Consider the following 11664-nt stretch of genomic DNA (forward strand, 5'->3'; position numbering starts at 1 on the left):
GGCAGGTCCTGTCTTGAGCCTTCTCTCCGATGAGCCGTCTGGAGCTCACACTCAGCCCCACAGGTTAGAACAGTGCACACGCACTCGAGGAACAACACACATGCTGAACAGAACCCAAGATCTAATTACTGTGGTAGCACTGCTGTTCCTTGAGGTGAACCTCAGCTTTGTCACAGAAACGGAAAACGCAGCATTACAACGGGTCGATATGTGGCTTGGTGGACCAAAGCCTTACACTGGCCAGTCTAGAGAGAGTGCCCTGTGCTCTGATTCCCTCCTGGGGTCTCTCTCCAGCCGAGGTGCCCCTTCCAGGCCTCGCTGCAGGCCTCTCTCCAGCGGGGAGGCTGGTCTCTTCTCCAGCTCCTGAACTCCAAGAGCACAGAGCGGAAGCTGCAGGCCCTTCTTCAGGTGTCAGCCTTGAAATGACAGTCGTCACCTCTGCTACAATCTGTTGGCTGATGGGCCAACCCAGCCTCAATAGATATGACGTGGGAGGTGTGGCTCTCCAGAGACCACAGGCCGTCCATCCTGAGTGGACGTCAGCCTTACACCTGCTCATCTGCTAGTCCTGTGCATCCTTTGCAAGCCACCAGGTCCCTTCCAGTTTGCCACTTGCTCAGCCGTTTCCTGTCCTTTTGGGAACATGGGATGTTTCTAAAGCACCCCTCAAGGGGATGCTGTGAAGATGCGATACAATTATTTCTATGAAAGCTCTTAAAAAGTTCATAAAAACTATTATTACTTATGACCTCAAATTTATATTTTGAAATAATAATAATAAATATCAGCTTTAATGGTTAGCTCTAACAAAACGGTCCTCACTGCTGGAATATTCCTGAAAAACAGGCTTTACTTCTTAGGCACGTTACTCATTTTCTTGTCCACATTTTTTTCTTCTTTCTGCTCTGAAGCCTTCAACACTGAGTTCTTTTGATTTCCTGGGTACTGGAATGAAGAGTGTTGATTGTGGAGCTGAGCAAACTGTAATTGTTATCAAAGTCAATCTTTCATTATCTTTCATGATGCTGCCACTTCGCCCAGTGGTGAGAATCTTTGTTTTCTTGATGTTGAGCTTCAATCCATACTGAAGGTTGCAGTCCTTGACCTTCTGCAGCAAGCGCTTCAGGTCCTCCTCGGTTTCAGCAAGCAGGGTTGTGTCATCTGCATAACACAGGTTGTTGATGAGTCTTCCTCCAGTTCTGAAGGCACATTCCTCCTCATAGAGCCCAGCCTCCCAGCTGATCTGTTCTGCATATCGATTGAAAAGGTGTGGAGATGATTCAAATCCACCAATGCTCTGCTGGAGGAGGAGGCGCAATCTCCTCCTATGCCAATCAGATCTGACTTGAAGGTACACAACAAGGCGGGGAAAAAGGAAAGAAAAAAAGAAAAGGTATGGAGACAGGACACATACCTGATGCACTTCTTTCCTGATTTTGAGCCACACAGTTTCCTTGCTCTGTTCTGACAACTGCTTCCTGGTGAAAGTATAGGTCCCAGAACAAGTGTTCTGGGACTCCCATTTTCCTCAGCGTTAGCCACAGTTTGTTGTGATCCACACTGTCAAATGCCTTTGCACAGTCAATGAATGAAACACAGATAGGTGCCCTTCTGACACTGTGTTTTCAGCCAAGAGCCAGCTGGCTGACATTAGCATGCCTGAGCTGTTTTTTTTCCATCTCAGGGTCAAGAAGCCATCCTGCACCTTCAAGCCGAGGACCCCCATGAGGACCCCACCCAGCTGTCATCTGCCTTAGACCACGTGGGGGAGCTCAGAGGAGACATGTGGAAGGACCTCTCATTTCCCTCAGACCCATACAATGGTGACAGATAATAACGCCTTGGTTTTACCCACTAAATTTGGGGGTGAACAGCTTATCATTGAATCCATGGTGCTTGAAATAGACCCTTCTATAGATGTCAGGACAATTAAGACCCCGGAAGTCTACATTACCCCAGGGAGGACGGAAGCAGGAAGGGAGAACGATGACCTTTGGACTAAGTACTTTAAAAGGATTGCATTTCAATCTCCGATGACAGAAATCAGAGGCGCAGCCCCTCTAGGAAGTCAGTTGGAAAGGGCATGAAGGAGCCTGTGGACAGGTCAGAACTGAAACCACTCACCACGTCGGGTCAGAGCCCACTCCCAGCTGACCCCGGGAAGTTTCTACGCTGTAATTGCAGGCAAGGAGATGCCCATCTTTCTTTCCCTTCTCTGAACTCCGGGAGAGGGAGCAGCAAACTCCCTACAGACTTCCCCACCAGGGCTCCTCCCTCTGAGTTGCAGGTGGTATTACTGGATCTGCTGGTTGTTACTGAAATGTGTGTTGTTGTTGTTGTTGTTATGTGCCATCGAGTCGACTCTGATTCATAGTGATTCTCTGTACAACAGCCAGCCTCGTTGTCTCTGCCACAACTTCTCCCTGACCCACTCACTACGTCAAGACCCATCCAAGTACACACACGAGATTGTTGATTGCTGTGCCGTCACCAGTTCCAACTCGTAACAGAATCAGACATTGCCCCCCCAGCTCCTTCTTCATGGGGCCCCTCCCTCCCCTGCGTCGTGCTGACCCGTGCTTTCACTGACCTGCTTCATTAAACATTACATCCTTCCCTGGTAAGTGCTCTTTCCCAGGAACACAGGGAGGACGCTGGGGTGGCCTGGCGGTTAAGGAGTGGTGCTGCTGGTCCGCAGGCACGCAGTTCAAATCCACAGCTGTTCCGCTGGAGAATCAGGGGTGTTCTGCTGGAGAAACAGGGGTGTTCCGCTGGAGAATCAGGGGTGTTCTGCTGGAGAAACAGGGGTGTTCTGCTCTTGTGCGATCCACAGCCTCTGAAAACCCGCTGGAAGGTCAGTTCTGAGTCCATTCTGGAAGGCACTCAACCAACAACCAGCAGACGGGGCGCCTGGGCAGCTGACTTCACAGTGGGGCGCGCTGCTGGCCCGAGGGTCTCTGTTCAAGGCCAGCAGCTGCCGTGGGAGGAAGGCGGACGGCCTCCTCCCGTGTTAGTACAGCCTCTGAGGCCTGATGGAGGCTGGCTGCCGGCTGGAACCTCGCCAACGGCAGTGAGTTCCACGTGTGAAAAAGAAAAGAGGCCGAAATCTCACCATTCTTGCGTGTGGGGGCCGTTGGCTTGTCTGAGAGGAATGTCTGTTCTTCTGACGGTCTAACTGAGGTATGTTCACTACTCTTCATCAACACCACAGTTCAAACACACGGAATCTTCTTCTCTCTTATTTAGGTACATGCCATCATTTAGAAATCTTTCCTCATTTTTTTAAAACATGAAAAAGAATCATCATTGGGAGAGTTTTTAGACAACAGTTTGCCATAATCTGGTCACTTCATGTTTGGAAGCAGGAGCGGCATCCACTTCCGAAACAGGCTGCCTCCAGAAACTCTGAACTTTGATAAACATCGCTATAGAAAGGCTTCAGGCCTTTTGTTCAAACGGTCGCTATGAGTTGTACTCAACTCAAAGGCAATCAACAACATGTCTGAAAAAAAGAGATAATTTTAAAACTTGAAGTGACTGAAATATGGCAAATTGCCAACATCAAGTTTTTACCTTTTCTGCTTCCAACCTAAGGCAGTTCCTGTTATAGAGGAAGAAGGAATGGTAACCAATCAGGCGGCAGGGATACCTGGTATACCGACCAATGGGCTCGGAGAGAGAGCTCATCAATAAAGCCAACCATTGACGGTCAGCTGCTCTTTGACAAAGAGACGAAACATTAATTGGAAGAGGATTCTAACTCAGAACGGGGGGCTGGGGGACGTAGAATGAAACCCTTTGGAATGTTGACTTACGATTTCATTGGAATGAGTGAAATGAGAAGTGGACTGTGCCCTGCTCCAGGTGGGGGTCCCCCTCTCTCTGGCTGCGCTGGTCCCCACAGGATGAAACTGAGGAGCTTTGTAAAGTGCCTACACCTTTTGTTTTTTAATTTTTCTACCAGTTTATTTAGAAAATTCGAATACATTGTTTTCAAGAACAAATTCTTTCAATGTCCCTCACCCCCCTTCCCATCAAATTGTACAACCCCGTGATTAATCCCCCCGCCCCCTGCACATCCTCATCCCTCTGCTTCCAGCCTCCCCCACCTTCCTGGATCCTTATACTCATTCTACAATAATGGTTTTATACAATATTTATCCTTGTGGAACTGAGTTAGTTCACTCAGCATAATGTTCTCCAGTCCCTCCCAAGTTAGGTAATAATTTACAAAGTCACTGCTCCTGTGTGCTTCATAGGATTCCATTGTGTGATGTACCATACAAAAATAAAAGTGTCCACGCCTCAGACCCACCCTAGACACGGCGTTGTCTGCAAACTCTCCATGGGATTTCCAGGGCTCGAAGGACCACCCTGGTACTTCCTCCCTGAGGACACGAAGCCCGCTAACTGACTTCTGATGGGCCCTAATGAGAAGGCGCTGTGGTGTGGATAATTCCAAACAGCGAACAAACCAAAATAATCTCTATTTGGTCTGGGAAAACGACACGTGACTTCCCAGCTGCTGGCCTGCCCAGCTAATTCAGTTTGGCCCAAATGAATGGGCATTTCCTCAGCAGACCCTGCCAGCCAGCCGGTGCCGAGTTGCGGGGGGCGGGCTGCCAAGGGAAAGGACGGCTGAGGGCCTCGGTGGCCGTGGAGAGGCCGGCAAGGGCACACAGTCCTGTGTGAGTGTGGGCATCTGGCCCCCCAGAAGGTTCAAGCTGTGTTTTCCTGTCCTTCACTGTGAGGGGTGGGATCTGAGGAAGGAGGAGGGAGAGAGGGGAGATGGCCTGGGGACCAAGGACCACACAGCACAGGGCCCATGCTCAGGACAGCCCAGAGCGAGGCGTTACAGACCCACCACTGGGATCTGAGGTGGCCGAGGTTCGAGGTTCGCAAAAGCTGTCTAACCCACTCTGCTAGAGTTGGCATGGAGACAGACGCATGGTTACCAGATTACTAATTAATTACTAAACTGCCTCGGAGACACCAGCTCCTGGGCATGTGAGAGCCCAGCTGAGGCTGAGGACCAAGCTGCAGGTGCACGTGGGTCAGATCCTGCACCTTACGCCCCATTGTGAGGATTTCATCTTCGAGTCTAAGGGCAACAGGAAGTGGCTGTGGCGTCCTGGGGGACATGCCTTCATGGCAGCGGACAGCGACCCTGTGAACCACAGATCTGAACTCGGTCCTGCACCAGCCTCACCGTCTCTGACTGGTTCCCGCCCGCGGTTAGAGTCACTGTGTGGGTCCATCCTGGGGAGGGCTCCCTGTCCTGCTCCCTGTCCTCCTTGGACCCTCAGCCTTCCCAGCGTGATGCCTTTCTCTGAGATCGGCCCCTCCTCCCCACATGTCCCATCACATGAGCTTCCCCATCTGCGCCTCTGAGTACTCCGCCTGCCCCTTCTCCAGGAGGCACGTGTTTGTGCTGCGGGTGTTCAGTGCTCTTCTCCACCACAGCTCAAAGGCTTCAGTGCTGCTTCTGTCATTCTTATTCATTGCCCAATTTCCAGGTGCCCAAGAAGAAAAGGAAAAGGCCACGGCTTTGGAAAGAAAAGTGTAACTGAATGAGGTGCCAGCTGTGGGTTGTGGTGGCATTTGTGTGGAAGCCACACTGTGCCACTTGCTGGCTCCCACAATGTACACGACCACACAGAGGAACCTGCACGGGCAAAGCTCAGGCTGAGGTGTCACTCGGTCTAACTTCCCAATACCCCTCCTCAGAGGAGTCCCAGAGACCACTCTCAGGGGCCAACACCAGGCCTCAGGGCCGTCGCCCTGCACAGCTGCCCCAGGAAACTACAGAAACCCTGAGAACACGCTCAACGGCCAACACCAGGCCTCAGGGCCGTCGCCCTGCACAGCTGCCCCAGAGCTGCCCCAGGAACCTACAGAGACCCTGAGAACACGCTCAAAGGCCAACACCAGGCCTCAGGGCCATGACCCTGCAGAACTGCCCCACTGTCACTACAGAGACCCTGAGAACACGCTCAACGGCCAACACCAGGCCTCAGGGCCGTGACCCTGCACAGCTACCCCAGCGCTGCCCCAGGAACCTACAAAGACCTTGGGAACACGCTCAGAGGCCGCCACCAGGCCACAGGGCAGTGACCCTGCAGAACTGCCCCACTGTCACTGCAGAGTCTCCTGCTTAAGCTCTTCCTCAAAGAAAGTCACGGGTGACCTGCTTCCTGCGGGCATGTCAGGCCTCAGTGAGCGTTTAAACTGTTCCTTTCAAAATTCAAATCTGGGGTCCAGAAACCTCTAAGGAGTACTTGGAGAAGGACACTTCAAGCTGGGGAAGGTGGAGGGTCAGCGGGAGAGAGGAAGCCCCTCAATGAGCTGGACTGACACAGTGACCTCAGCAATGGCCTCAGGTGTGTCGGAGACGATGAGGACAGGACGGGCTCAGGTCTGTGTTCACAGGGTCGCCGAGTCAGAGTTGACTTGATGGCATCTGACAACAGCTGGAGGGGTCAAGTGCAACTACGCATCCCTTAGAAACCAGGATGGAGAGACCTCACCCCACACTAGACATATCATCAGGAGGGGCTGGTCCCTGAAGATAGACACCAAAGGTGAGGGTCAGCAAAAATGAGGAAGACCTTGGTGGGAAGGACTGTGGCAAGGGGCTTCGGCAGAGCAGGCGTTGTGAGGGCAGAGGACCTGTGGCAAGGAGCTGTGGCAGAGCGGGGGTTATGAGGAGGGCACAGGGTTGGGCAGGGAGTGTTCCATCGTGCTGACAGGTACTATGAACTGGAACTCAGTCAATGACACCTCTCAACAAACAGCGATTGGGGGGCGGGGAGACCAGCATCTTCCTTTGCTTGGACACTATGACAGAGGCACAGGTGGTAGTCTGTGAAAGCAGAATGTATGTCCCCGGTTGAGGAGGTCAGATTGTCCAAGTTCAGGGACTGCGTGACACTCTTACCTCTTCTTCCCTGGTTGTATGAAGACTTCCCAGTCTGCATGAAGTGTGGGGGAAACTTTGCCCCCTTCCCTGCCTCTTGTGGAGGAGGGGGACCTTCTCCCAGTCTGTATAAGGAGCTCCTAGTCCCCCTCTGCTGGCTCTGGTGTGGGGAGGACCCTCTCTCAGTCTGCACGGGGGAGCCCCTTATCTTCTTCCCTGCCTCAGATGGGATTGGGGACCCTCCCCAGTCTGCACAGGGGAGCCCTTGCCCCGCTCTGCTGGCCCTGGCCATGCTCACTGCCTTGGAGAACACACACTTCTGGCTTCCCCAGTCTGTGCTTGTCTCTGTATCTAATCTGCTTTGCTTCTATCTCAGAAATAATCAGTTTAAGACAGACTTCCAGAGGATATGGCTTCATAATAACCTAACAACAACAACAACAACAAAAATGTTCTTTCCAAATAGGATTACACCCATTGGCTCCAGGGAGAATTCCAACACATATTTTGAGGTGGGAGCCACAATTCAGTGAATAATGTCATACACAATCAAGCCTGCAGCAGAAGATCAAAGACTACAGCCTTCGACAGGGATTGCATCCCAGCATCAAGAAAACAAAAATCCTCACCACTGGTCAACAGACAACATGATAGATGGAGAAGAGATTGATGTTGTCAATGATTTCATCTTACCTGGATCTATAATTAACACCCTTGGTACCAGCAATCAAGAAATCAAAAGATGTGTGGCTTTGGAAAAGCCTGCTGTCAGGGACGTCTCCAAAGTGCTGAAGAGTAATGATGTCAGTTTAATGACTAAGGTGCACCTGATCTAACCTATTGCCTTTTCAGTTGCTTTATATGCATCTACAAGTTGGAAGGTGATTAAGTACGACAGAAAAGAATCAATGCTTCTGAGTCATGGTGTTGGAGAAGAGCACTGACTATCCACAGACAGCCAAGAGAACCAACAAGGCTGTCTGGATCAAGGGCAACCAGGGTGCTTCTTAGAGGCCAGGACGGGGAGACCTGGCCTCACACACTTTGGGCATGCTGTCAGGAGGGGCTGTTGGGAAACAGCATCACGCTGGGACAGGTGGAGGGTCAGAGAGAGGAAACCCCTCAATCAGACGGACTAGCACAGTAACGAGCTTGAGCCCATGAGAGATGGTGACGTGTGGGATCGGGCAGCCTCAGACCTGCTGCTCACAGGGCTGCAGTTGACTGGACAGCCCCTAACAGCAAGAACAAGCCGGGTCCTGTATTAGAGTGTTTGTGCTGCACATCCAAACGCAGTCCAACCCACCGGCCGTTTCACCAGAGAAAGGTGAGCCCCCTCCTCCCGTGAGGACCTCTGAAAACCCACTGGAGGGCCAATCGTGAGGCGGTTCCCACTCCATGGCGATGCCTTTCTGAGGTTACCGTAAAGGTGAGAGCGAGCGCTAGCCTGGGGATATTGCCCCCCTGAACCCCGTGAGCTGTCACCGTCCGTTACCTGGTGGACCCCACGGAGCAGCGTGGCTGTGGGGATGAAAGCATCTCCTCCGCCCTGATCTACTCGGGGAAGATGCTCGGACTTGAGACGTGCACTGCACGGCACGTGGACCATCCCAGGGCGGGCTCCCCTCTGCTGAGGCGACATCTTCCTAGAAAGTGGTGGCTTCTCTGTCATCATGAACCCAGGGTTGTGGCGGGAGCATCTGGTCAGCTTGTGAATCTCCAAACAAGCCACCACGCATGACGTCTGGGGAACCAACCCAAGAGGATTTCCCACTACTCTTCTCAACCTTGGGTTCTGAGCTTTCTTCAAATAGCTGCAATCTGTCCAATTCTGTTTTTCCTGTTATCACAGACTAGGATCATGTAAGGGAGATCTGGTGGCCTATGGTAGGCAGTGGCAGTGCCAACTCAGAGAACTCAGAGGTACGTGGTTCCAATCCACTGGCTGCTCCGAGGAGGAAGGGCACACAGCCTGTTCCCATGGGATCTACAGCCTCAGAAAATCCGATGAAGGGTCAGCTTTAAGTCGGTTCTGACGTGACAGCACGTAACAGAATCATGTACGCGTGTTGACTACTGGGCTGAAAAAAAAACCCCCCACATCCACTACTGTGAAGTTAGTTCTGACTCCCAGAAACCCCACCCCGGGGTTCTAAGGCCATGCATATTTATAGGAGGAGACGCCCATCAATCTGGATTTGAACCCTTGACCTTCTGGTTAGTAACACAACACATAACACACTATCCCACCAAAAGCCCTTTGTTAAACTAGGAGGTGCATGATAAATGGAGAAAAGAGTGAAGTTGCAAAGGATTCCATTTTACGTGGACCCACAACCAACACCAAGGAAGCAGCTGCCAAGAAATCAAAGGACAACAGTTCATGGGACAAATCTGCCACCAAGGAGCTAGAGTGCTAGAGAGAAAGGATGTCAGTGTAAAGAGTAAGGTGCGTTTGACTCAAACCATGACATTCACCCTTTTTTTTTCAGGTTGAGAGTTTTGTGTGTTGTTTTTTTAAACCATGACACTTTCAATTGCATCATGAACATGTGAAAGGTGGACGATGAATAAGGCAGACTAAGGAAGGCCTGGTGCCTTTACCTCGTGGTGCTGGCCCTGTGTATTGACTGTTCCATGCGCTCCCGGACTGCCGACAGAACATCTAGCTCGGAGGCCGTGCAGTTAGCGTGCACCTTGGAGGCTCCTCTGAAGTGCAGGTCGTATACGGTTTACTCTGGGTTTCCTAGGTCCCCGCCTTTGACTACTTTAGCACCTGCCTGGGAGGAAACATGTAAACAAGGTGTGCAAACCACTCCTGATGGCACTGGTCAGTTGAGCCATCTCTCCAGGCTGAAGTGGAGCAGATTTAGTGGCAGATGATAAGAATCTTGATACTGGTCAGAAAGTGCAGTGCACATCCTCCTGGGCCAGAGATTCCTGGGCAAAACGGAGACAGAGACCACAATGTTGCAGGAGGGCAGAAGGCGATGCCAATGTGAGGCAGGCTGACTCAGAGCCACTACCAGGACCAGGGGCTGCTGCCCGGACTTACTGGACGACCCGAGGTGGGGAGACACGCCGGAGTGGACAGGACTAATGAAGCCTGGCAACACTGACCTACAGCCTTGAGGCCGAAGGTTGAGACACCTTCAAGAATGCTTGAGCAGCTGTCCTGACTGAAGAATCGCGTCCTGTTTCCAACCTGAACGCTCATCTATTGCCTTCTCTAATAAACCCCATAGTCACGAGCATGGTTCTGTGAGTTCTGTGTGGTCCCCGCCACAGATTAGCAGGCCTGGTAGCAGAGCAGTGAGAACCCTGGGAGGGATGGCTGGTGCTAGAGTTGGGAGAAGTAGGGTCATCACTGACGGTGTGGGGGATCACTGGTGGTTGACAGGGACTGGGAGGTTAGTGAGGTCAGACTTGGATGTTCCCGTGTCACTTCCTATGCTAGGAGAGGCTGGTCCTTGGAGAGGGACGTGTTTGGAAAGGTAGAGGGACAGGAGAGAGAGGAAGACCCTCAACCACGTGGACTGACATGATGACTGCAGCTCACGTGTGTCAGAGATTGTGAGGACGGCGCAGGCCAGGCCAGGGTTCAGCTCTGCCATTCACAGGGTCACTTTGGGTTGTGCTCAAGTTCATGGTAGCTAACATAACTAACATGCCTGTTTTTACAGACTTCATCTTCTATACTCTGGGCATGGTGTCAGAAGAGGCCATTTCTGGAAAGTTCCAGTTGCTCAGAGGGTCAGCAAAGAAGAGGAAGCCCCTCAAAGAGATGGATCGACACTGTGACTTCAACACTGGAAGGTGAGCACGTGGCCGGATGGGCAGGGTCTCTGCTCCGCCAGGTCACTCTGGGCTGGAGCCAACTGGACAGCAATTAACATGGAGACGCACCATGCATTACAGCCTCCTGTCACCGTCAGCCACAGACACCACGTTACAGCTGCCTGTCACTGTCAGACAGAGACACCACATTACAGCAGCCTGTCAGTGTCAGAGACACCACGTTACAGCAGCCTGTCACCATCAGAGACACCACGTTACAGCAGCCTGTCACCGTCAGAGACACCACGTTACAGCAGCCTGTCACTGTCAGACAGAGACACCACGTTACAGCTGCCTGTCACCATCAGAGACACCACGTTACAGCAGCCTGTCACCGTCAGAGACACCACGTTACAGCAGCCTGTCACCGTAAGAGACACCACATTACAGCAGCCTGTCACTGTCAGACAGAGACAACACGTTACAGCAGCCTGTCACCGTCAGAGACACCACGTTACAGCTGCCTGTCACCGTCAGAGACACCATGTTACAGCTGCCTGTCACCGTCAGAGACACCACGTTACAGCAGCCTGTCACTGTCAGACAGAGACAACTCGTTACAGCAGCCTGTCACCATCAGAGACACCATGTTACAGCAGCCTGTCACCGTCAGAGACACCACGTTACAGCTGCCTGTCACCATCAGAGACACCACGTTACAGCTGCCTGTCACCATCAGAGACACCACGTTACAGCAGCCTGTCACCGTCAGAGACATCACGTTACAGCTGCCTGTCACCGTCAGAGATACCACATTACAGCAGCCTGTCACTGTCAGAGATACCACGTTACAGCAGCCTGTCACCATCAGAGACACCACATTACAGCAGCCTGTCACTGTCAGAGACACATTACAGCTGCCTGTCACCGTCAGCCAGGGACACCAGGTTACAGCTGCCTGTCACCGTCAG

Source organism: Elephantulus edwardii, unplaced genomic scaffold (genome assembly GCF_000299155.1).
Source record: "Elephantulus edwardii isolate Elephantulus edwardi_28Jun2011 unplaced genomic scaffold, EleEdw1.0 scaffold00027, whole genome shotgun sequence".
Classification (NCBI taxonomy): domain Eukaryota; kingdom Metazoa; phylum Chordata; class Mammalia; order Macroscelidea; family Macroscelididae; genus Elephantulus; species Elephantulus edwardii.